Here is a 26,007-nt window from a genome sequence, read left to right as displayed (position 1 = left end):
GTGTTTCTGCTTTTGTTATATCAGGCAGCTGAGTCAGTGTTTAATTTTTAAAGATGTACAAAGGTTGCAATCTCTTCTGCAAACTCTTCTGCCTGAGTCAACTCGGCCCTGGAGTACATTTGGGAAATATTTGTGACTTTTTTCTGTGATTTGCCTCAGATTTGTGGATTTCCATATGTCCACATTTGGAAATAGAAATAGAAATATCAGGCACAACACTGAGAAACTCTGGAGTGGCACATTTTGTTGGTGAGTTTTAATGAGAATTCACACAGGAGAGAAGCTGTTTTTGTGTTCAGAATGTGGCAAATATATGAAAGTGAAATCATAAATGATAAGAAATAAGACAATTTAGCAATGAATGTAGAAATTTTTATAAATATGTATATTTTAAAATGTTATTAATAGAGAGGAGCGAGCACTAAAATGCTCGGGTACTCGTTATTCGAGACGAACTTTTCCCGATGCTCGAGTGCTCGTCTCGAATAACGAGCCCCATTGAAGTCAATGGGAGACTCGAGCATTTTTCAAGGGGACCAAGGCTCTGCACAGGGAAGCTTGGCCAAACACCTGGGAACCTCAGAAAAGGATGGAAACACCACGGAAATGGACAGGAAACAGCAGGGGCAGCATGCATGGATGCCTCTGAGGCTGCTTAATCGCACCATTATGCCAAAATTATGGGCAACAGCATGGCCATGACAGAGTGACAGAATGAAGCTAGATAGCATCTAAAACATCCAATAATTGACCCTGACACTATAGGGGACTTCATGCAGAGGCAGCGGCAGCAGCGGCAGGCTAGAGAGTGGCATGGCGACATACCCTAAATGGACTCAGGCTTCAAACCAATGGGTGGCAGAGAGGAACCAAAGGAGGTGAGCAAGAAGCGCTCAAATAATATCGGTACATGATAAAAGTTTGCCAGTATATTTTGTGGATTACACAGCAGGGTGGCGACAAAGTTAACATGGAAGCCATGAAAACAACCCAAAATTCTGCCTGACACAGCTCGTTTGATAAGGGGACCATGTATGGAGGCAGTGAACTAGTAGTAGATTAAAGGTGCTGCAGTTAAAACTATGTTAGTTGGATCTTGGCATGGAGCTGGCGCTCCGCTGCCAGGCGAGCTTTCGCCAATCCAAGCCCCTGTCTCTAGGCTACTCCCCAAACAGCACTTCTAAGAACCTTTTGTATAAGATCAAGTGTAATAGCGTTCTTATAAGTTTAGGTTTAGTCCCATTCACCCTGGACCTGGTGACGGCTGAGTAGTTCAAGCGACAGCAATTCCATTTATTATATTTTGTTCTATTCCCTAAGAAGAATGGCTTGACCATTAAAAATTCTTTTAACTCGTGTTACCCCATCATCTTCATAAACCGTAAGCTCTGGCGAGCAGGGACCTCACTCCTGTTGTTCCATACAAATGTTGTGCTCTGTTACATTACATTTGTATTTGTTTCCTATGATTTGTAAAGCGCTACGGAATATGATGGCGCTATATAAATAAAGATTATTATTATTATTATTATGGAGGCAGTGAACTAGTAGTAGATTAAAGGTGCTGCAGTTAAAACTATGTTAGTTGTATCTTGGGATGGAGCTGGCGCTCCGCTTCCAGGCGAGCTTTCGCCAATCCAAGCCCCTGTCTCTAGGCTACTCCCCAAACAGCACTTCTAAGAACCTTTTGTATAAGATCAAGTGTAGTAGCGTTCTTATAAGTTTGGGATATGGCGAGAGAGGGGAATGTAAACAGATGCGCAAGAAGCGCTGAAATAATATCGGTAAATGATAAAAGTTTGCCAGTATCTTTTGTGGATTACACAGCAGGGTGGCGAGAAAGTTAACAAGTTTGATGTGGAATGCCCTGTAATAGCTCTTGGGCGGTGTGCCTTTTATCGGCTAGGCTCAGCAGTTTGAGCACCGCCTGCTGTCGCTTAGCGACGGCACTGCTGCTGTGCCTAGAGCTACCGGCTGATGGCGCCATGGCCACGGATGGTAATTCGGAGGAGGAGGAGGTGGAGGAGGGGTAGGAGGAGGAGGAGGTATAGTAGGCCTTTGAGACCTGGACCGAGGTAGGCCCCGCAATCCTCTGCGTCGGCAGTATATCACCAGCCCCAGGGTCAGACTCGGTCCCAGCGTGCACCAAGTTAAGTGTAGTAGCGTTCTTATAAGTTTGGGATATGGCGGGTGAGGGGAATGTAAACAGATGCGTAAGAAGCGCTGAAATAATATTGGTAAATGATAAAAGTTTGCCAGTATATTTTGTGGATAACACAGCAGGGTGGCGACAAAGTTAACAAGTTTGTTGTGGAAGCCATGAAAACAACCCAAAATTCTGCCTGTCAAAGCTCGTTTGATAAGGGGACCATGTATGGAGGCAGTGAACTAGTAGTAGATTAAAGATGCTGCAGTTAAAACTATGTTAGTTGGATCTTGGCATGGAGCTGGCGCTCCGCTGCCAGGCGAGCTTTCGCCAATCCAAGCCCGTGTCTCTAGGCTACTCCCCAAACAGCACTTCTAAGAACCTTTTGTATAAGATCAAGTGTAGTAGCGTTCTTATAAGTTTAGGATATGGCGGGTGAGGGGAATGGAAACAGAAGCGCAAGAAGCGCTGAAATAATATTGGTAAATGATAAAAGTTTGCCAGTATATTTTGTGGATAACACAGCTGGGTGGCGACAAAGTTAACAACTTTGATGTGGAATCCATGAAAACAACCCAAATTTCTGCCTGACACACCTCGTTTGATAAAGGGACGATGTATGGAGGCAGCTATATGGACGACTTTTGGAGGTAGCAATGGAGACAACGTGTGGAGGCTGCTATGGAGACAATTTAATTTGGATAGTGCCTGTATGTGGCAGTCCAAAAAAGTTTTCAAACCAGAGGAGCAGGTAGGTGGCCCTCCAGAAAAATGGAATAGATTGAGTGCCTGTATGTGGCAGTCCAAAAAAGTTTTCAAACCAGAGGAGCAGGTAGGTGGCCCTCCAGAAAAATGGAATAGATTGAGTGCCTGTATGTGGCAGTCCAAAAAAGTTTTCAAACCAGAGGAGCAGGTAGGTGGCCCTCCAGAAAAATGGAATAGATTGAGTGCCTGTATGTGGCAGTCCCAAAAAGTTTTCAAACCAGAGGAGCAGGTAGGTGGCCCTCCAGAAAAATGGAATAGATTGAGTGCCTGTATGTGGCAGTCCAAAAAAGTTTTCAAACCAGAGGAGCAGGTAGGTGGCCCTCCAGAAAAATGGAATAGATTGAGTGCCTGTATGTGGCAGTCCAAAAAAGTTTTCAAACCAGAGGAGCAGGTAGGTGGCCCTCCAGAAAAATGGAATAGATTGAGTGCCTGTATGTGGCACTCCCAAAAATTGTTTAAAACAGAGGACCGGGTCGGTGGCCCTCCAGAAAAATTAAATGCAAAAAGTACTATAGCTAGAGCCAGTGGGCCCTGTCAAAAAATAGCCAGTTTCCTCTGCTTTACTGTACAAAGAGGAGGAGAAGGAGGAAAATGAGGAGGAGTGGATAAATTATTCAGGTTGAGCTTCCTTCACCTGGTGGAGATTGGAAATTATGAGAAATCCAGGCTTTATTCATCTTAATAAGCGTCAGCCTGTCAGCGCTGTCAGTCGACAGGCGTGTACGCTTATCGGTGATGATGCCACCAGCTGCACTGAAAACCCGCTCGGACAACACGCTAGCGGCAGGGGAGGCAAGAACCTCCAAGGCGTACAGCGCCAGTTCGTGCCACATGTCCAGCTTTGAAACCCAGTAGTTGTAGGGAGCTGTGTGATCATTTAGGACGATGGTATGGTCAGCTACGTACTCCCTCACCATCTTTCTGTAAAGATCAGCCCTACTCTGCCGAGACTGGGGACAGGTGACAGTGTCTTGCTGGGGTGACATAAAGCTGGCAAAAGCCTTGTAAAGCGTACCCTTGCCAGTGCTGGACAAGCTGCCTGCTCGCCTACTCTCCCTCGCTACTTGTCCCGCAGAACTACGCACTCTGCCGCTAGCGCTGTCAGAAGGGAAATACTGTTTCAGCTTGTTCACCAGGGCCTGCTGGTATTCATGCATTCTCACACTCCTTTCCTCTCCAGGGATGAGAGTGGAAAGATTTTGCTTGTACCGTGGGTCCAGGAGAGTGAACACCCAGTAATCGGTGCTGGAATAAATTCTTTGAACGCGAGGGTCACGGGATAGGCAGCCTAGCATGAAATCTGCCATATGCGCCAGAGTACCAACGCGTAAGAATTCACTCCCCTCACTGGCCTGACTGTCCATTTCCTCCTCCTCCAACTCCTCCAACTCCTCTTCTTCTGCCCATACACGCTGAACAGTGAAGGACTCAACAATGGTCCCCTCTTGTGTCTCGCCAACATTCTCCTCCTCTTCCTCCTCATCCTCCTCCACCTCCTCCGATATGCGCTGAGAAACAGACCTAAGGGTGCTTTGGCTATCAACAAGGGAATCTTCTTCCCCCGTCTCTTGTGACGAGCGCAAAGCTTCCGACTTCATGCTGATCAGAGATTTTTTCAACAGGCCAAGCAGCGGGATGGAGAGGCTGATGATGGCGGCATCGCCACTGACCATCTGTGTTGACTCCTCAAAGTTACTCAGCACCTGACAGATATCAGACATCCACGTCCACTCCTCATTGTAGACTTGAGGAAGCTGACTGACCATACTACCAGTTCTGGTGGAAGTTGACATCTGGCAGTCTACAATCGCTCTGCGCTGCTGGTAAACTCTGGATAACATGGTCAGTGTTGAATTCCACCTCGTGGGCACGTCGCACAACAGTCGGTGAGCGGGCAGTTGGAGGCGGCGCTGCGCTGCCCTGAGAGTGGCAGCATCTGTGCTGGACTTCCTGAAATGCGTACAGATGCGGCGCACCTTCGTGAGCAAATCAGACAGATTGGGGTATGTCTTGAGGAAACGCTGAACTATCAGATTTAACACGTGGGCCAGGCAATGCACATGTGTCAGTCTGCCGAGTTGCAGAGCCGCCACCAGGTTACGGCCGTTGTCACACACAACCATGCCTGGCTTCAGGTTCAGCGGTGCCAGCCACAGATCAGTCTGCGCCGTGATGCCCTGTAATAGTTCTTGGGCGGTGTGCCTTTTATCGCCTAGGCTCAGCAGTTTGAGCACCGCCTGCTGTCGCTTAGCGACGGCACTGCTGCTGTGCCTAGAGCTACCGACTGATGGCGCCATGCCCACGGATGGTAGTTCGGAGGAGGAGGTGGAGGAGGGGTGGGAGGAGGAGGAGGCATAGTAGGCCTGAAACACCTGGACCGAGGTAGGCCCCGCAATCCTTGGCGTCGGCAGTATATGACCAGCCGCAGGGTCAGACTCGGTCCCAGCCTCCACCAAGTTAACCCAATGTGCCGTCAGCGAAATATAGTGGCCCTGCCCGGCAGCACTCATCCACGTGTCCGTGGTCAGGTGGACCTTGTCAGAAACGGCGTTGGTCAGGGCACAGATGATGTTGTCTGACACGTGCTGGTGCAGGGCTGGGACGGCACATCGGGAAAAGTAGTGGCGGCTGGGGACCGAATACCGAGGGGCGGCCGCCGCCATGAGGTTGCGAAAGGCCTCGGTCTCTACTAGCCTATAGGGCAGCATCTCCAGGCTGAGCAATCTGGAGATGTGGACTTTAAGGGCTTGGGCGTGCGGGTGGGTTGCACTATATTTGCGTTTCCGCTCCAGCATCTGGGGTATGGAGAGCTGAACGCTGGTGGATGCTGTGGAGGATCGTGGAGGCGACGATGGGGTTTTTGTGGCAGGGTCCTGGGCAGGGGGCTGACTATCAGCTGACACAGGGGAAGGAGCAGTGGTGTGCACGGCTTGTTGCCACTGAGTGGGGTGTTTAGCATTCATATGCCTGCGCATACTGGTGGTAGTTAAGCTATTAGTGGTGGAACCCCTGCTGATCCTGGTTTGGCAAATGTTGCACACCACAGTCCGTCGGTCATCCGGTGTTTCCTTAAAGAACCTCCAGACTTCTGAAAATCTAGCCCTCGCCGCAGGAGCCCTCGCCACGGGAGCTTCACTAGTTGACACATTTGGCGCTGATGCACCAGGTCTGGCCCTGCCTCTCCGTCTGGCCCCACCACTGCCTCTTCCAACCTGTTCTGGTCGAGGACTCTCCTCCGTCTCAGAAGCACTGTGTTCACCCGGCCTATCAACCCAGCTTGGGTCTGTCACCTCATCATCCTCCGATCCCTCAGTCTGCTCCCCCCTCGGACTTCCTGCCCTGACAACAACTTCCCCACTGTCTGACAACCGTGTCTCCTCATCGTCGGACACCTCTTTACACACTTCTTCCACTACGTCAAGAAGGTCATCATCACCCACAGACTGCGACTGGTGGAAAACCTGGGCATCGGAAAATTGCTCAGCAGCAACCGGACAAGTGGTTTGTGACTGTGGGAAGGGTCCAGAAAACAGTTCCTCAGAGTATGCCGGTTCAAATGCCAAATTTTCCTGGGAGGGGGCAGACTGGGGGGGAGGAGGCTGAGGTGCAGGAGCTGGAGGAGTGCCAATTTCGGTGACATGGGTGGACTGCATGGAAGACTGACTGGTGGACAAATTGCTCGAAGCATTGTCGGCAATCCACGACATCACCTGTTCGCACTGTTCTGGCCTCAACAGTGCTCTACCACGAGTCCCAGTAACTTCAGACATGAACCTAGGGAGTGTAGCTCTGCGGCGTTCCCCTGCTCCCTCATCAGCAGGTGGTGTCTCACCCCGCCCAGGACCACGGCCTCTGATTCCTGCAGTAGTTGGACGCCCACGTCCCCGCCCTCGTCCTCTACCCCTAGCCCTCGGGTTAAACATTTTGAAAATGAAAGTTATAACTTTAATTTTTTTTTTACTTTTTTTTGTGTTTTTTTATGTTTTTTATGTTTTTTTTGTGTTTTTTAGTTTTTAAAACCAAACAATGCTATCCTATTGCTATGGCTATTTTCTAGCCAAGTATGAAAGCACACTGCTATGCCAGATGAGATGACGCTGAGTTATGAAAAAATAAACGTAAAATAAAAAGGAAATGGCAGACTGTGCCTAATTGAAATCCAACCCCTAATAAATTTTCCCACTTCGGTCTTTGCGATGGATATGTGCGTCACTAAGCGCAAAACACAGCGGTCGCAAGTCTCACTACAAATTGCTCACAATTTGCTAGTAGATGCACTGCAGCAAGGACAGCCACCAGCAGATCAACCAGAAATCAAATATATATAACGCTACTGTAGGCGTAAGTAAGCCGTTTGGATTCTCCTATGGCTATTTTCTAGCCAAGTATGAAAGCACACTGCTATGCCAGATGAGATGACGCTGAGTTATTAAAAAAATAAACGTAAAATAAAAAAGGAAATGGCAGACTGTGCCTAATTGAAATCCAACCCCTAATAAATTTTCCCACTTCGGTCTTTGCGATGGATATGTGCGTCACTAAGCGCAAAACACAGCGGTCGCAAGTCTCACTACAAATTGCTCACAATTTGCTAGTAGATGCACTGCAGCAAGGACAGCCACCAGCAGATCAACCAGAAATCAAATATATATAACGCTACTGTAGGCATAAGTAAGCCGTTTGGATTCTCCTATGGCTATTTTCTAGCCAAGTATGAAAGCACACTGATGAGATGACGCTGAGTTATGAAAAAATAAACGTAAAATACAAAGAAACTGCCAGACTGTGCCTAATTGAAATCCAACCCCTAATAAATTTTCCCACTTCGGTCTTTGCGATGGATATGTGCGTCACTAAGCGCAAAACACAGCGGTCGCAAGTCTCACTACAAATTGCTCACAATTTGCTAGTAGATGCACTGCAGCAAGGACAGCCACCAGCAGATCAACCAGAAATCAAATATATATAACGCTACTGTAGGCGTAAGTAAGCCGTTTGGATTCTCCTATGGCTATTTTCTAGCCAAGTATGAAAGCACACTGCTATGCCAGATGAGATGACACTGAGTTATTAAAAAAATAAACGTAAAATAAAAAGTAAATGGCAGACTGTGCCTAATTGAAATCAAACCCCTAATAAATTTTCCCACTTTGGTGTTTGAGGTGGATATGTGTGTCACTAAGAGCTAAACACAACGGTAGCAAGTCCCCCTGCAAATTCCTCACAATATGGTACTAGCTGCACTACTAGTGCCAGCAAGCCCAGCCACAAGCAAACAAAAAAAAAAAAGTATAACGTTATTGTAGCCCTAAGAAGGGCTGTTGGGTTCTTGTTGAATCACTCCTGCCTAACACTATTCTAATAGAACACCCTAACGCTTTCCCTGACCAGCAGCAGCTCTCTCCCTAGCGGCATCCAGACACAGAATGATCCGAGCAGCGCGGGCAGCGGCTAGTCTATCCCAGGGTCACCTGATCTGGCCAGCCAACCACTGCTATCGACGTGTAAGGGTACCACGTCATGCTGGGTGGAGTGCAGAGTCTCCTGGCTTGTGATTGGCTCTGTTTCTGGCCGCCAAAAAGCAAAACGGCGGGAGCTGCCATTTTCTCGAGCGGGCGAAGTATTCGTCCGAGCAACAAGCAGTTTCGAGTACGCTAATGCTCGAACGAGCATCAAGCTCGGACGAGTATGTTCGCTCATCTCTAGTTATTAACTTTGTAATTAATTATCCTGTTATTCCCGGCAGATGACATTACAAGGAGCTCAGAGGAACATCTGATATCTTCTGATATTAAAGCTCATGATTGTGGGATCACACAAGATACAAATAAAGAACCCAACAGCAGAAAGGATTCACCCTCAGACCTTCATTGCAACAATCTATCATTTGATCATATTACATTGGGCATTAATTCTGATATGTCACATTCTAAAAGTCAGATAAGAAGTCCCCGAAGACAGACGGGACCTCCTGGAGATACCACTAAGGAGAAGACTCTTTCATGTAGTGAATGTGGCAAATGTTTTCCTTCTAAATCCAAGCTCCTTGCACATATGAGAATTCACACAGGGGAGAAGCCATTTTCATGTTTAGAATGTGGCAAATGTTTTATTCAAAAATCAAGTCTTGTTATACATGAGAGAATTCACACAGGGGAGAAGCCATTTTCATGCTCAGAATGTGGAAAATGTTTCATTCAAAAGTCATATCTTGTTAAACATAAAATAATTCACACAGGGGAGAAGCCATTTTCATGTTCAGAATGTGGAAAATGTTTTATTCAAAAAACAAAGCTTGTTAGACATGCGAGAATTCACACAGGGGAGAAGCCATTTTCATGCTCAGAATGTGGAAAATGTTTTACTAATAAATTTGGCCTTCTTAAACATGAGAGAATTCACACAGTGGAGAGGCCATTTTCATGTTCAGAATGTGGAAAATGTTTTATTCATAAATCAGATCTTGTTTTACATGAGAGAACTCACACAGGGGATAAGCTGTTTTCTTTTTTTAAAAGATTTTATTTATGAATTTTTCATTTTTAAATTCAACAGTAACACCTTAACACATTAGACTACGGCGCAGCGTAGTAATACCTGAAAATAGCAAAACAGCATATACAAATATTGCAATCGGTCAAATGGCATTCTAATATCAGAAATAGATGACCATATCAGTACATATACAGCATGTAAACGCCGCAGTCGGAACTTAATAAACTAACATTCAGGCATCCATTCATGCAGACACACAAAGACAAAACACTAACAACACAACACACCACCCTCTTTGCATGGGGTTCGAGCCAGACAAAAGGATTCGTTTATGATAGCTACTTTACACCGCAGTGTTAGAGTTCATGTTCCATCTTGACCAAATAAATTCAAATTTTTTAGGGCATTGTCTGTTATTGTATACAGAGTAATACATAGGGATAACCTTGTTGACCAGTGATATCCATTTCTGCAGGGGAGGGGGGTCACGATCCTTCCAGGACATAATCACCACCTTACGAGCGTAGTACAGAACGAGTCTAAAGAAGATCCTGTCATAATGGCCACCAATGACCTCATTTATTATTCCCAGAAGGCAAACCTTGGGGTTGGCTATATGGGGAAAGCCAAAATGACTGTTGAGGAATGTTAGCACTTCTGTCCAAAAGGCACTGACCCTGGGACAGGCCCACACACAATGTAGGAAAGAACCACAGGCTCCCTGACATCTGAAGCAGTTATCGTCCTGTCTAGCCCCCATACGATTAAGTCTTACCGGGGTGTAATAAATTCTGTGGAGGAATTTTGTTTGTACTAGGAAATCCCTAGCGCTCACCACTGAGTCAAAGTAGGAGTGCTCAACCTCCCCCCATTCTTCTTCTGAGAGGTCTGGGATATCCTCCCTCCAGCGCCCATGAGCCCGATCAAATGGTCTAACTCCCTGTGCTTGCAGAACAGTGTACACTTGTGTGAGAGTTTTAGATAAATCAGGAGTTCCTAGCAGGGTTTCCAGTTTAGTGAATTCAGTGGACAATTTAGTGGACCCAAACTGGGCCTTAAAGGCGTGCCTCAGTTGGGAGTAGTGGAAGGACGCCATGGGGGGCAGGGAAAATTTCTCCCTCAGTTCACTGAGGGAGAGTAGCTCAGAGTTAGAGGATAACAATTGACCGATGAACTTGACACCTGCAGCCCCCCACATCGTCCACCCAGGTAGGGAGAGAAGGTGTGGGAACCAAGGGTTTAACCAGATGGGAGATCTGGGAGACACTGGAGGGGGAGAGGAGGGGCTGACTAGCAATTGAGCTCTTCGCCAGCATATAGCTACGGTACGCAAGGGAATTGGTATTGAGGCCGGGGATTTGTACCTATATAGAAGGTTCGTAAGAGCTTCATATGATCCCATCAGAGACCCGGCCAAAGCAGTGGCTGCATTCCCCCTATCTATGTCAATCCACCACTGTGCGTAGACAAGTTGGGATGCCAGATAGTAAAGGTATAGGTCAGGTGCCGCTAGTCCACCTCGGGATCTAGGGGCCTGTAGCACGGCCAGACTGAAACGTGGGCTGGTCCCTTGCCAATAAAAAGATCTTAAAATACTGTCTATACGTTTAAATATTAGTTTGGGGAGTAGTACCGGGCAGGAGTGAAGTAGATATAAGAATTTTGGTAAATAAATCATTTTAAAAATATTAATGCGACCATATAGGGATATGGGTAATGTGGACCATGCTTGCAGCCGTTTCTCTGTGTCTGCTATCAGGGGGTCAATATTTAATACAACATATTCCTGAATCCTGCGGGACACCCTAACCCCAAGATATCTGAAGCTTGATACCACCTGCAAGGGGATAGATAAATTAAGACTGGTATTTCCGGATAAAGGGAAGAGGACTGACTTATCCCAATTTACCCGTAGGCCTGAGAAGGAGCCAAATCTGTCAATTAGGGAAAGAAGAGACACTAGGGAGGCACCAACATCTCCAAGGTATACTAAGGTGTCGTCCGCATATAGAGAAACCTTCTCTGTGATCGTCCCTCGTACCAATCCAACTATATCATCGGATAGGCGAATAGCCACAGCAAGGGGCTCAATGGCCAATGCAAAAAGCAATGGGGACAACGGGCAACCCTGCCTGGTGCCCCGGCCCATGGGGAAGGGAGCAGACACATTCAGGTTAGTTCTGACCCTGGCTTTGGGACCCTGATATAGAAGCTGGACAAGGGCCAGGAATCTGGGGCCTATTCTCATTTTAGCCAGTATGGCCCATAGATATGGCCACTCGACAGAGTCGAAGGCCTTGCAATTGTCAAGTGATAGAACAAAGCCAGGATCAGGAGAGCCCTCAGCTGCTTCTATGTTTAGGAATAATCTCCGTATATTAATATCCGTTCCCCTGCCGGGCATGAAACCCGTCTGATCCGGGTGCACCAGCGACAGAATCACCCTATTCAGTCTTGTCGACAAGATTTTGGCTAGGATTTTTACGTCGGTGTTAAGGAGAGAGATAGGTCGATAGGAGTCAGGAAGAGAAGGGTCTTTCCCGGGCTTCGGGAGAACTACTATTAAAGCTTCTCTCATAGAGGAAGGCAACGAGCCATGCTCCAGGGCTGTGTTAAAGACTTCAAGCAGCTTAGGGGCCAAGAGTTCACATCTGCTCCTATACCATTCTCCCCCCAACCCGTCTAAACCAGGTGTCTTACCTGTCGGAAGAGACTGAATAGCCAACTCCACCTCCTCCGCTGAGATAGGGGAGTCTAGTTCTAGTGATTGAGCAGGGGTTAAGTGCCACAGAGGAAGGTCATCCAAGAAGGCAGCCGAAGTAGATATGCTAGGACTGTACAGGGAAGAATAAAATTCCTTAAACACCTTATTTATGGAGGTAGGGTCATGTACCAAGGCCCCATTCGCATCTGCTATAAAGGGGACTGATGCACACGGTCGTTCCGCCCTGGAGAGGTATGCAAGTAGCTTACCATTTTTGTCCCCAAATTCAAAAACTGAGGCTTCAGAAGCCAAAAGGCGTTTGCTAGTGCGTTCCTTGGCCAGAGCAAAATGTTCCCGCTGCACCTGCGCCCAAGCCCTCTTATTGTCCCCACTGGGATTCTCTATATATCTCTTTTCCGCATCCTGTAGTGTAGATGTCAGCCCTCTTTCTTTATCGCCCATGACCCTCCTATGCCCCGCCACCCCAGAGATGATCGCCCCCCTCGTAGAGGACTTGTATGAGTCCCACAGTAGCAATGGGTCTGGATGATCATGATGTGTTTCCCAAAATTCATTATGATCTGTCTGCATTTTCATCTGCACTGTAGGAGAAGAAAGCCATGCAGGATGCAGGCGCCAAATTCGAGAATCACAGGGAGGACCAATCAGTAGAGTGAGAAACAAAGCGGAGTGGTCCGAGATACTACAGGGGCAGTGGCAGATAGAGTCAACCATGGGGAGCACGTCAGGAGAGCCTAGCGCCAGGTCTATTCGAGAAAAGGTCCTATGCACTGAGGAGTAAAAGGTATACTCTTTACCCAAAGGATATTTCCCCCTCCAGAGATCTTTCAAGCTAAGGGACATTATCCATTCATTTAATCGAGTTGATGCAGGGTCTACCCCACTAGTGCGATCCAGAGATGGATCAGGCACCGCATTAAAATCCCCTATACATATTAACGGACCTGGGGGCATGGTTGCCAATTTATCTGTCAGTGCTTGTAGAGGACCAGTATCAAAAGGAGGGGGGACGTACACTGAGGCAATGGTGAAGGAGGACCCCCACAAGGAGCAATGCACTATGACAAAGCGGCCAAAATGATCGATGGCCACCTGTAACACCTCAAGTGGAAGGGATTTAGACACAAGTATAGAGACACCTCTCGCATATACTGAGTATGAGGAGTGGTAACCCCTAGCAACCCAGGCACGTTTCAGTGATAGAATTTTTTGTCCTGTGAGGTGCGTCTCCTGTATACAGACTATATGAGGAGATTGTTTTTTAATGGTATCCAAAATTAAAGCCCTTTTAAATTTAGAATTTAGCCCTCTAACGTTCCAGCTCATTACTTTAATTGGCGCCATAAAAGTGAGGGGGGATATGGGTCTGGCTGGAGGATTGGAGAATTGGAACCTGCAAAGAGAAGTGGAGAGGACATAGACACATACAACCAAGCACACACACATACACACAACTTTACCACAAAAAACACATAGAAGATCATTAACATATGTAAACCTGTATCCCAATTATACATTAGAAACAACCCCCTGTCTAACACTCTAACAATTGAAGTGCAGACCTATACCCTCGAACTATTTAACTACCAGGAACTGTGGTCCCTAACTAGGATAAACCCCAAAACTGCTTATCCCGGGAGCCTGACCCCTACAGTTAGGGGAATAGGAAGTAAATGATGGATAGCACCTATCGCTCTAGCACAGTATAGAGGGGAGACCCCAACATTTACAAGAGGGGGTGGAGGCATCCACATTGAAGTATTGTATGACATAACCGCTTGGCTATATTAGAACTAGAGCCCCAGTTATGGCACGCAGGTCCTCTTGACTAAAGGGGGAACTTTGAGTACACTCCAGCCCATGGTCAGGGAGGAGGGGCCGCCCTAGCACTTCCTGGAGCCCTAGGGGCCGAGTCCACCCAGTGCATGGCTTCGGACGGGGAGGTGAAAAAACGGGTCCTCTGACCATCTATCACACGGAGGCGTGCAGGGAAAATCATCGAGTATTTGTACCCCTTATCCCTTAGACGACTACGAACCTCATTAAAGTGGGTGCGCTGTTTCCGCACCGCAGCAGAAAAATCAGGGTAAAATGCTATTCTGCTATTACCCAAGAGGATCTCCCCTTTGCCTCTAACCGCTCGCAGGATTGCGTCCCTATCCCTAAAATGTAACAATCTGACTAGGAAAGGCCTAGGATTTCCCCCCGGAGGGCCAGGGCGGGATGGGACTCTATGGGCCCTTTCTACCGTGAAAAACGGCGAGAAAGTCTCTGCAGGAAGCAAGTCCTTCATCCATTTTTCAAAAAAAGCAACTGGATCGGGACCCTCAGCTTTCTCAGGGAGACCAACAACTCTTATATTGTTGCGCCTTAGGCGGTTCTCAAAATCATCCGCCCTGTCTGCGGCGGCAGCCATCTGACGTTGTAAATCAGTAATCTGAGCGGGCATTGGTCTCTGGACATCTTCAACATCAGAAATGCGGCGCTCCGTCTCGGTTATCCGCTCCTTAGCTTTATGTACGTCATGTCTCAGAATAACAAAGTCCTGACGGAGTTCATCAACCTTGTTAACTAGCTTAGATTGGCAGGAGTTAATGGCCGCTAACACCTCAGCAAATTTTTTGTCTAGCACCTCCGATGGATCCATAGGAATGTCCTCCGGGTCGTCAGGTTGCAATGGGCTCTGAGATCCATCAAACATGGAGGGTGAGGGACCAGGAGACCCTTGAGGAGAGCTAGGCTGAGCACGTGAAAACCTGCCCAGCTTCCTTGCCGCATTAGATTGTATTTGTGCTAAAACAGCTTGTGAGGTGGAGCAAGACTGGTTATCCAGGGGGTCCAGGGAATGGTACAGGGGGTCTCCAGGAACAGATTCGTCATCGGATGGCGGAGCAGAGGCTCCTGATGGCGCCTTACTTTGTTTAGCTGTTCTCCTCCTGTTGCCCATTATACTATCTGTGTGAATTACAAGCATACAGCACCAGTATCCCAGTAAGCTTTCAAGGAGGATTGAATCAGACAGTCACTAAGGACTCAACAGGGTAGGCGGCAGAAGGTCTAAAACTGAGCTCTCTTTAGTATAGTGGAAGTTACCCCTTCAGTGCCAGATAGTGATGAGGTCAGGGGGGGGTGTCAGGGATGTCTCCACTGAGCTGACAAAAGTGGGCTATGGCAGGAGAGGCTCTGTGGCCAGGGGAGCAGACAGGCAGCCTACCTCTCAGCAGCAGGATCCCGAGGCAGTGGTTTCTGAGCTGTCCCTCAGAGTCCCGGACGGCAGCAGCACCTGGAAGGCAGGGGGGGGGAAGTGCGCCCACTTCACTATGGCGCCGGTGCACCACGTGCCGCACACTCCACACAGCAGCGGCCGCCTTCAGTCCCAGACCGGAGGACCGACACCTCACCTGCCGCCAGCACCGGGTCCTGGAAGGAGATGTAGGCGCACAGGCAGCGCCTGGACAGCAGGAGGAAGAGGCGCGCCAATTTCTCAATGGCGCCGGCGTACCACGTGCCGCACGCGCCCTCAGTCCCGAACGGGAGAACTGACCCCGCGACAGCCGCCGGCACCAGGTCCCGGATCGCAGAGGCGCAGGTCACAGGCAGCGGCAAGGTCCGGCCTCACGTGCTCCGGAGCGGCGTCTGGGCTCCGAATCCGTCACCCCGACTCGGCCGGGGCTCCAAACGGCAGGTGCCACTCCGTCCCCGAAGCTCCAGGGAAGTCTGTGCCAGGTGCCCAGGTGAGTGTAGCCACGGATGGCTATCCAATTTGCAGGATGGAGGTCAGGATCCCGGGAGCTCGCCGGTATGCGACTTCCTAGCTCGGCATTCGGCCACGCCCCCCGGGATAAGCTGTTTTCATGTTCAGAATGTGGGAAATGTTTTATTCATAAATCAGATCTTGTGTTACATGAGAGATTTCATACAGGGGAGAAGCCATTTTCATGCTTAGAATGTGGGAAATGTTTTAGTAGGAAATCACATCTTGTTGTACATGAGAGAATTCACACAGGGGAGAAGCCGTTTTCATGTTCAGAATGCGATACATGTTTTCCATATAATTCTTTACTTAAATTACATCAGAGAATTCACACAGGGGAGAAGCCGTTTTCATGTTCAGAATGTGGCAAATGTTTCATTGGAAAATCAGCCCTTGTGGTACATCAGAGAATTCACACAGGGGAGAAACCGTTTTCTTGTTCACATTGTGGCAAATGTTTTGCTCAGAAATCACAACTGTACAAACATCAGAATATTCATACAAGAAAGTAAGCATCTTATACGGAAACTGTCTTCATGAAGGGCATTTTCCAGAAGTGGTGATGCTGGTAATGCTCAATATAAATAATTTTTTGTTTTAAACAGTTTTACTTCTTTTCAATCCTTTAGTTAATCCTCTGTTTAGTTTTGTTAATTTTTTCCTGAGTCCCAGGGGGTGGGGGGGGGTCACTTTAAATGTAAATGGTCATCTGCATAATTGCATCTCTGCTCCCTTAGCATCGCTCCTCACTCCTCCTCAGACCATCACCTCCCACATCCTTTCTCTCTTCCTCCCCCTGACAACTGTCTACACTTGAAGTTCTCCCACTCATCACCTTTAATGTTTAGAATGTGACAAACGTTTTACTTTGATGAACAAATTTTGACATATGAGAGAAGCCACAAGCGGAGAAGCCATATTTATATTAAACATCTGCATTTGTAATTGAGTTTGATGATGAATTGTATGAAATGTATTAACCAATAAACTTCACAATAAATTACAGAACTTGTACAAATATTTAACACAATCAGAAAAGGAGAGAAAAATGTGGAGAAGCTCGGATAAAGGAGCAGCTGATGTTTTACCTTAGTAAGGACATTGTGTTCTTACAGTGGGATTTCTGTTTAAAGAAGACACAATTGTTCAAAATAGGTTAATATGTCAGTTCCGATCCGGCTGTTAACCTGTTCTATCCCGCAGTCAATGCACTGACCTCGGGATCTATGTACCTGCGTAGGGTTCCCTCCTTCTCCTCCTGGCCTCAAATCCGGGCAGCCAGGGACCTAATGAAGGTCCCCGGGTCTGCCGTCGGCACATGCCTGCTCAATCCAACCCCTATGTTGATGCATCGGCTGACACTTCTAATGCAATTCAAAACATGTTTATTGCAGTGCATTAGTATGAACCAGTGATCACATGGTCATATGATAGTATTGAAAGAAAAAAAATGAAAAAAAACACATAAAATAAAAATTATTAAAATGTATCAAAAGCCCCTAACACATATAAAACAATAAATAATTAAAAAAAGTGGAAAAAGTAAAAAAAAAACACAACATATTTCATATCACCGCATCCTAAAATTCCCAATCTACAAAAATGTAGAAATGCTTATTGTAAAAATCGCAATGCCCCGAAAATCTTAGCAATAAAATTAGCCCATCCCGGATTAAAAGACATTTTAGCCGACTCTGTACTCCTAAGCATGAAAAAGTTATTGGAGTCAGAATATGGTAAAAGTAATAATTTATTTGGTACAACAAGTTTTAATTTTTGGTAAAATCTACTAACACCTAATAAAACCTAATAATAACACCTATGTAAATTTAGTATCTCTGTGATCATATGGAACCAAAGAATATATTACAGATATAGACGTAAAAGAGAGTGGTTTCTTGTCATTTTTACAGCATTTCAAATTGTATTTTCACTTCCCAGTACACAGCGTAGAATATAAAATACCGTAACTAGAAAGTACAATTTGTTACGCAGAAAATAAGCCCTCATACAGCTCTGTACACAGAAAAATAAAAAAGTTATTGATTTTTGAAAGTGGGTAGCGATAAATAGAAAGTGATATGGAAAAAGCCCATCAGTGACAAGGGGTTAAAATCCCCCCTATGCTACAAGATAAAATGTTAACAAACTCTCTGGGTGGTTAGAGATGAGCGATCATACTGGTCCGAGCTTGATGCTCGTTCGAGCATTAGCGTACTCGCAACTGCTCGGTGCTTGGACGAGTATTTCGCCAGCTAGAGAAAATTTTTGGCGGCCAGAAACAGAGCCAATCACAAGCCAGGAGACTCTGCACTCCACCCAGCATGAAGTGGTACCCTTACACGTCGATAGCAGTGGTTGGCTGGCCAGATCAGGTGACCCTGGAATAGACTAGCCCCTAGTCTAGTCTATTAGGGTGTTCTATTAGAATAGTGTTAGGCAGGAGTGAGTCTACAAGAACCCAACAGCCCTTCTTAGGGCTACAATAACGTTATATATATATTTTTTTTATTTGCTTGTGCTGGGCTTGCTGGCACTAGTAGTGCAGCTAGTACCATATTGTGACGAATTTGCAGGGAGACTTGATGGATTAGTGACACACATATCCATTTTAATCAGCTAAGTGGGACAATTTATTGGGGGTTTGATAGAATTAGGCAGAGTCTGCCAATTTTTTTTTTTTCAAAAGACACCTATTAATCAGTAAATGCAGTTACTTTTGCACCACAATGGGGCACATTTACTAAGGGTCCGAATCGTGTTTTTCCACCGGGTTTCCCTAATTTTTCTAATATTGCCCCAGGATTTTGGCGCACGCGATCGAATTGTGGCGCATCGGCGCCGGCTTTCACGCGACAGACATCGGGGGCGTGTCCGTCGGAAAACCCGAGAGGATTCGATAAACCCACAGAATTTTTTAAAAATTTGTGTCGCAAAAATAGCACTCACATACACCGAGACGAAGAAGGTGAATTCCGGCGGACTTCAGCGCAGCAGCGACACCTACTGGAGATCGGGCGCATGACCTTAGTGAATCCCGGCAGAACCCAAATCAGCATCGTAGAATGTGCCGCTGGATTGCGACTGGACCAGGTAAGTAAATCTGCCCCAATATGTTGTAGAAATCAATGACAATAGGCTCATTTACTTACCCGGTCCAGTCGCGATTCTGCGGCTCGTTTTCCGACGAGGATTCGGGTTCTGCTTGGATTCACTAACCTTGTGCGGCCGATATCCAGTAGGTGTCACTGCTGCACCGAGGTCCGCCGGAGTTCACCTTCTTCTTCATGATGCATGTAAGTGCTTGATCTTGCGACACTTTTGGTTTTTTAACCCCTTAAGGACGCATGGTTTTTCCGCTCATTTCTCGCTCTCCAACTTCAAAAATCCATAACTTTTTCATTTTTACGTGTACAGACCTGTGTGAGGGCTTATTTTGTGCGTAACAAATTTTAATTTCCTGTAATGTTATTTATTTTAACATGCTGTGTACTGCGAAGCTGGAAAAAAATCTCAAATGTGGGGAAAAAAAAAACGCACATGCATCACGTTCTTGTGGGCTCAGTTTTTACGACTTTGACTGTGCGCTCAAAGTAACACATCAGCTTTATTCTTTGGTTCGGTGCAATCGCGGTGATGTCAAATTTATATAGGTTTTATTGCGATTTAATACATTTTCAAAAATTAAACGAATGTGTACAAGAAAGAAAAAATTTTTTTTGCCATTTTCTGACGCTAATAACTTTTTCATACTTCGCTGCATCATTTTTTTGCGAAATGAGCCGACGTTTTCATTGCTACCATTTTGAGGTCTGTGCGACATTATGATCACTTATTATTCCATTTTCTATGTGATGTAAAAAGGTGTAAAAGTCGCATTTCGGAAATTTGGGTGCCATTTCCCGTCTTGGAGGTCACCACTGGCCGTAACCGTTTTTATATTTTGATAGATTGGGCATTTTGGGACGCGGCGATGCCTAATATGTTTGTGTTTTTTACTGTTTATTATGTTTTATATCAGTTCTAGGGAAAAGGGGGGTGATTAGAATTTTTAATATTTTATTTATTTATAAAGATGTCCTTTGCCGGCAGCAACGGAAAGGTTAATAGCCGCGATCGGTTCAAGCACCGACCGCGGTTATTAGCGTCAGGGGTTTGCTGCAATATGCAACAACCCGCACCCTTGCATTAAGAGGACTCAGCCCATGAGCCCTCTTCATACATACCATGCACCTCTGCGCCGTAGAGCTACGGCACAGAGCGTTAAGGGGTTAAATTCTGTGTTTTTTCTGAATCCATCAAGTTGTCCGAAATCCAATTGTGTGCGCCAAAATCCTGGCGCAAAACGGAAAGATTCGGGAAACCCGACGAAAGTGCAGCCGCGGAACCCTTAGTAAATGAGCCCCAATGTTTTTATTTATTAGAATTCTCATTATTATTGTTATTTAGTTATACATGTAATTTAGTTACACACCTGAAACATGTGTCTCAATGAGTTGTGCAAGTTATTAGACCTGCTTTGCCTTGTGTAAACCTGAGTTACAAAATGTGCCAAAAATATAGGTCTATGATGTAAATAAATGGTGACCGATGAAACAGAGGCAATGCACACAATAGGACCTTAGATGATAAGGCAAAAAACAAACTTTTTGTGGTGCAAAACCTTGTAAATTATGATATTCTTCTGCTCCATGAAGCCATTTCCAGGACAGGGCAGTCACATGGTCATTGGAGACGCCTTGTCTGCGTGGATTTGCATTCCCTATTGTTCAGGATGTGGAATCAGTAGGGAATCACAAAGAGGTATTTCACATGGTAAAGATTTGTAAATGAAGTTATCTAGTTTCATCAGAAAGACACACCCTGGCCTCCTTTCTGTGGTGGGAAGGGATGATAAACCCATAACAAAGGAGAACAATCAAAGTGCCATAAACCATCAGCCTGGCTGATAAGGAAGTGGGACCAACACCCTTCATTTACATGGGGGAGGTTGTTGAGACAAGAGGGGGCAGACCAAGGGGTATAAGAGACCCAAGCACAACTCACATGGGAGAACTTCTTGGTGGAAGATCTTACTGGAGGAGCTTAGACTGAGAGACTGAGACACAGAATGGAGAGAGAACAGGTCCAGATATGTGCAGAGGAGGGAGCCTGGGAAGGAGGAAATGACACTGGTGCCAAGGAACCCCAGAATGGTGAGTACTGACAGCCATTGCCTCCTAGAACTCTGTCCCATTCTTTCTGCCTATATCCACTTCACCCAAGTGGTAGATATGTAAATGTGTAATATGTATCTATCCTATAGTGTGTATTGATGTGTAGTGTACATGTCATGGAACATATATGTATTTCTGTATATATGAATATATTCTTTACAATGTTGTATAACAGCATATTCCTCTATGCTGTTCCATAATAACATAGGATTAGGGTTGGTTTGGAAGCATTTTGATTGATATGTGCCCTTTGAAAAACACTTGCACAACACCTGTAAATGGGGACATAGTTATACGCACATACAGTGCAGCTGAATAATACTCTATGGAAAACATGTGGCACTTGTTACTGAACATCTGCTTTTCATTGTGTGTTCACATTTTGTAGTTAAATGCATCTCAACTGCATTGTCATCCGTTCTGATGTGGTTTTAGGTGCATTTTCTTAAATTAACCAATGAAAGTCATTAACAACAATGTGGAAGTATAGGGGTGCAGGAATATAGAGGTATAGGGGTGCAGGAATATAGAGGTATGGGGGTGCAGGAATGTAGAGGTATAGGGGTGCAGGGATGTAGAGGTATAGGGGTGCAGGAATATAGAGGTATAGGGGTGCAGGGATGTAGAGGTATAGGGGTGCAGGGATGTAGAGGTATAGGGGTGCAGGGATGTAGAGGTATAGGGGTGCAGGAATATAGAGGTATAGGGGTGCAGGGATGTAGAGGTATAGGGGTGCAGGGATGTAGAGGTTTAGGGGTGCAGGAATATAGAGGTATAGGGGTGCAGGGATGTAGAGGTATAGGCAGGCAGATGTATGAGGGAGGAGGGATGTAGAGGTATGGGGATGCAGGAATCGAAGGGATAGGGGTGCAGGGATATAAATATATAGAGGTGCAGCTATATAGGGGTGCAGCTATGTATAGGTATAAGGGAGTAAGGATGCCGTGCAGGGATGCAGAAAAGTAGTGGTACAGGTAAATAGGGGGGCAGGAATATAGAGGTATAGGGTGCAGGAATGTAAAGGTGCAGATATGGTGGGGAATAGTAAGCAGAGATGTAGGAACATAAAGCATGAGATATGAACAAAAAAGGGTCAGTCATCTTTAATCTGGAAATTTGTGTGTCTACTTTTGTTATATCAGGCAGCTGAGTCAGTGTTTAATTTTTAAAGATGTACAAAGGTTGCAATCTCTTCTGCAAACTCTTCTGCCTGAGTCAACTCGGCACTGGAGTACATTTGGGAAATATTTGTGACTTTTTTCTGTGATTTGCCTCAGATTTGTGGATTTCCATATGTCTACATTTGGAAATAGAAATAGAAATATCAGGCACAACACTGAGAAACTCTGGAGTGGCACATTTTGTTGGTGAGTTTTAATGAGAATTCACACAGGAGAGAAGCTGTTTTTGTGTTAAGAATGTGGCAAATATCTGAAAGTGAAATCATAAATGATAATAAATAAGACAATTTAGCAATGTATGTAGACATTTTTATAAATATGTATATATTTTAAAATGTTATTAACTTTGTAATTAATTATCCTGTTATTCCTGGCAGATAACGTTACTTGTGGCTCTGAGGAACATCTGATATCTTCCGATATTAAAGCTGATGATTGTGGGATCACACAAGATACAAATAAAGAACCCAACAGCAGAAAGGATTCCCCCTCAGACCTTCACCGCAACAATCTATCATCTGATCCTATTACATTGGGCATCTATTCTAATACGTCACATTCTAAAAGTCAGATAAGAAGTCACCGAAGACAGACTGGACCTCCTGGAGATACCACTAAGGAGAAGACTCTTTCATGTTGTGAATGTGGCAAATGTTTTCCTTCTAAATCCAAGCTCCTTGCACATATGAGAATTCACACAGGGGAGATGCCATTTTCATGTTTAGAATGTGGCAAATGTTTTATTCAAAAATCAAGTCTTGTTATACATGAGAGAATTCACACAGGGGAGAAGCCATTTTCATGCTCAGAATGTGGAAAATGTTTCATTCAAAAGTCATATCTTGTTAAACATAAAATAATTCACACAGGGGAGAAGCCATTTTCATGTTCAGAATGTGGAAAATGTTTTATTCAAAGAACAAAGCTTGTTAGACATGCGAGAATTCACACAGGAGAAAAGCCATTTTCATGCTCAGAATGTGGAAAATGTTTTACTAATAAATTTGGTCTTCTTAAACATGAGAGAATTCACACAGGGGAGAGGCCGTTTTCATGTTCAGAATGTGGCAAATGTTTTAATCATAAATCAGATCTTGTGTTACATGAGAGATTTCATACAGGGGAGAAGCCATTTCCATGCTTAGAATGTGGGAAATGTTTTAGTAGGAAATCACATCTTGTTGTACATGAGAGAATTCACACAGGGGAGAAGCCGTTTTCATGTTCAGAATGCGATACATGTTTTCCATATAATTCTTTACTTAAATTACATTAGAGAATTCACACAGGGGAGAAGCCGTTTTCATGTTCAGAATGTGGCAAATGTTTCATTGGAAAATCAGCCCTTGTGGTACATCAGAGAATTCACACAGGGGAGAAACCGTTTTCTTGTTCACATTGTGGCAAATGTTTTGCTCAGAAATCACAACTGTACAAACATCAGAATATTCATACAAGAAAGTAAGCATCTTATACGGAAACTGTCTTCATGAAGGGCATTTTCCAGAAGTGGTGATGCTGGTAATGCTCAATATAAATAATTTTTTGTTTTAAACAGTTTTACTTCTTTACAATCCTTTAGTTAATCCTCTGTTTAGTTTTGTTAATCCTTTTCTGAGTCCCAGGGGGTGGGGGTTGGGGGGTCACTTTAAATGTAAATGGTAATCTGCATAATTGCATCTCTCCTCCCTTAGCATCGCTCCTCACTCCTCCTCAGACCATCACCTCCCACATCCTTTCTCTCCTCCTCCCCCTGTAGACAACTGTTTACACTTGAAGTTCTCCCACTAATCACCTTTAATGTTTAGAATGTGACAAACATTTTACTTTGATGAACAAATTTTGACATATGAGAGAAGCCACAAGCGGAGAAGCCATACTTATATTAAACATCTGCATTTGTAATTGAGTTTGATGATGAATTGTATGAAATGTATTAACCAATAAACTTCACAATAAATTACAGAACTTGTACAATTATATAACACAATCAGAAAAGGAGAGAAAAATGTGGAGGAGCTCGGATAAAGGAGCAGCTGATGTTTTAACCTAGTAAGGACATTGTGTTCTTACAGTGGGATTTTTGTTCAAAATAGGTTCATATGTCAGTTCCGGCTGTTAACCTGTTCTATCCCGCAGTCAATGCACTGACCTCGGGATCTATGTACCTGCGTAGGGAGGGTTCCCTCCTTCTCCTCCTGGCCTCAAATCCGGGCAGCCGGGGACCTAATGAAGGTCCCCAGGTCTGCCGTCGGCACATCATGCCTGCTCGGTCCAACCCCTATGTTGATGCATCGGCTGACACTTCTAATGCCATTCAAAACATGTTTATTGCAGTGCATTAGTATGAACCAGTGATCACATGATCACTAGGTCATATGATAGTATTGAAAGAAAAAAAATGCAAAAAAACCACATAAAATAAAAATAAAAATTATTAAAATGTATCAAAAGCCCCTAACACATATAAAACAATAAATAATAAAAAAAAGTAGAAAAAGTAAAAAAAAACACAACATATTTCGTATCACCGCATCCTAAAATTCCCAATCTACAAAAATGTAGAAATGCTTATTGTAAAAATCGCAATGCCCCGAAAATCTTAGAATTAAAAACATTAGCCCATACCGGATTAAAAGACATTTTAGCCGACTCTGTACTCCTAAGCATGAAAAAGTTATTGGAGTCAGAATATGGTAAAAGTAATCATTTATTTGGTATAACAAGTTTTAATTTTTGGTAAAATCTACTAACACCTAATAAAACCTAATAATAACACCTATGTAAATTTAGTATCTCTGTGATCATATGGAACCAAAGAATATATTACAGATATAGACGTAAAAGAGAGCACGCAAGAAAATGGCGTACAGCATTTCAAATTGTATTTTCACTTCCCAGTACACAGCATGGAATATAAAATACCGTAACTACGAAGTACAATTTGTTACGCAGAAAATAAGCCCTCATACAGCTCTGTACACGGAAAAATAAAAAAGTTATTGATTTTTGAAAGTGGGTAGCGATAAATAGAAAATAATATGGAAAAAGACCATCAGTAACAAGGGGTTAAAATTCCCCCTATACTACAAGATAAAATGTTAACAAACTCTCTGGGTGGTTAGAGATGAGCGATCATACTGGACCGAGCTTGATGCTCGTTCGAGCATTAGCGTACTCGCAACTGCTCGGTGCTTGGACGAGTATTTCGCCAGCTAGAGAAAATTTTTGGCGGCCAGAAACAGAGCCAATCACAAGCCAGGAGACTCTGCACTCCACCCAGCATGACGTGGTACCCTTACACGTCGATAGCAGTGGTTAGCTGGCAAGATCAGGTGACCCTGGAATAGACTAGCCCCTGCCCGCGCTGCTCGCATCATTCTCTGTCTGGATGCCGCTAGGGAGAGAGCTGCTGCTGGTCAGGGAAAGCGTTAGGGTGTTCTATTAGAATAGTGTTAGGCAGGAGTGATTCTACAAGAACCCAACAGCCCTTCTTAGGGCTACAATAACGTTATATTTTTTTTTTTTATTTGCTTGTGGCTGGGCTTGCTGGCACTAGTAGTGCAGCTAGTACCATATTGTGACGAATTTGCAGGGAGACTTGATGGATTAGTGACACACATATCCATTTTAAACAGCTAAGTGGGACAATTTATTGGGGGTTTGATAGAATTAGGCAGAGTCTGCAAATTTTTTTTTTTTCAAAAGTGAAAGTCACAGCACAA

The 26,007-nt window shown here is 45.0% G+C and overlaps 1 pseudogene; it reads left to right on the top strand.

Annotated features, from left to right (window-relative positions):
* The window catches only part of LOC140076187 (uncharacterized), a 490,800-nt pseudogene that overhangs the window by 10,810 nt on the left and 453,983 nt on the right, over positions 1–26,007 (top strand).

The sequence above is a fragment of the Engystomops pustulosus genome, chromosome 8, assembly GCF_040894005.1.
Source record: "Engystomops pustulosus chromosome 8, aEngPut4.maternal, whole genome shotgun sequence".
NCBI classification, from domain to species: domain Eukaryota; kingdom Metazoa; phylum Chordata; class Amphibia; order Anura; family Leptodactylidae; genus Engystomops; species Engystomops pustulosus.
Note: the sequence above shows the minus strand (reverse complement) of the source record. Positions and strands in the feature narration are given on the sequence as shown.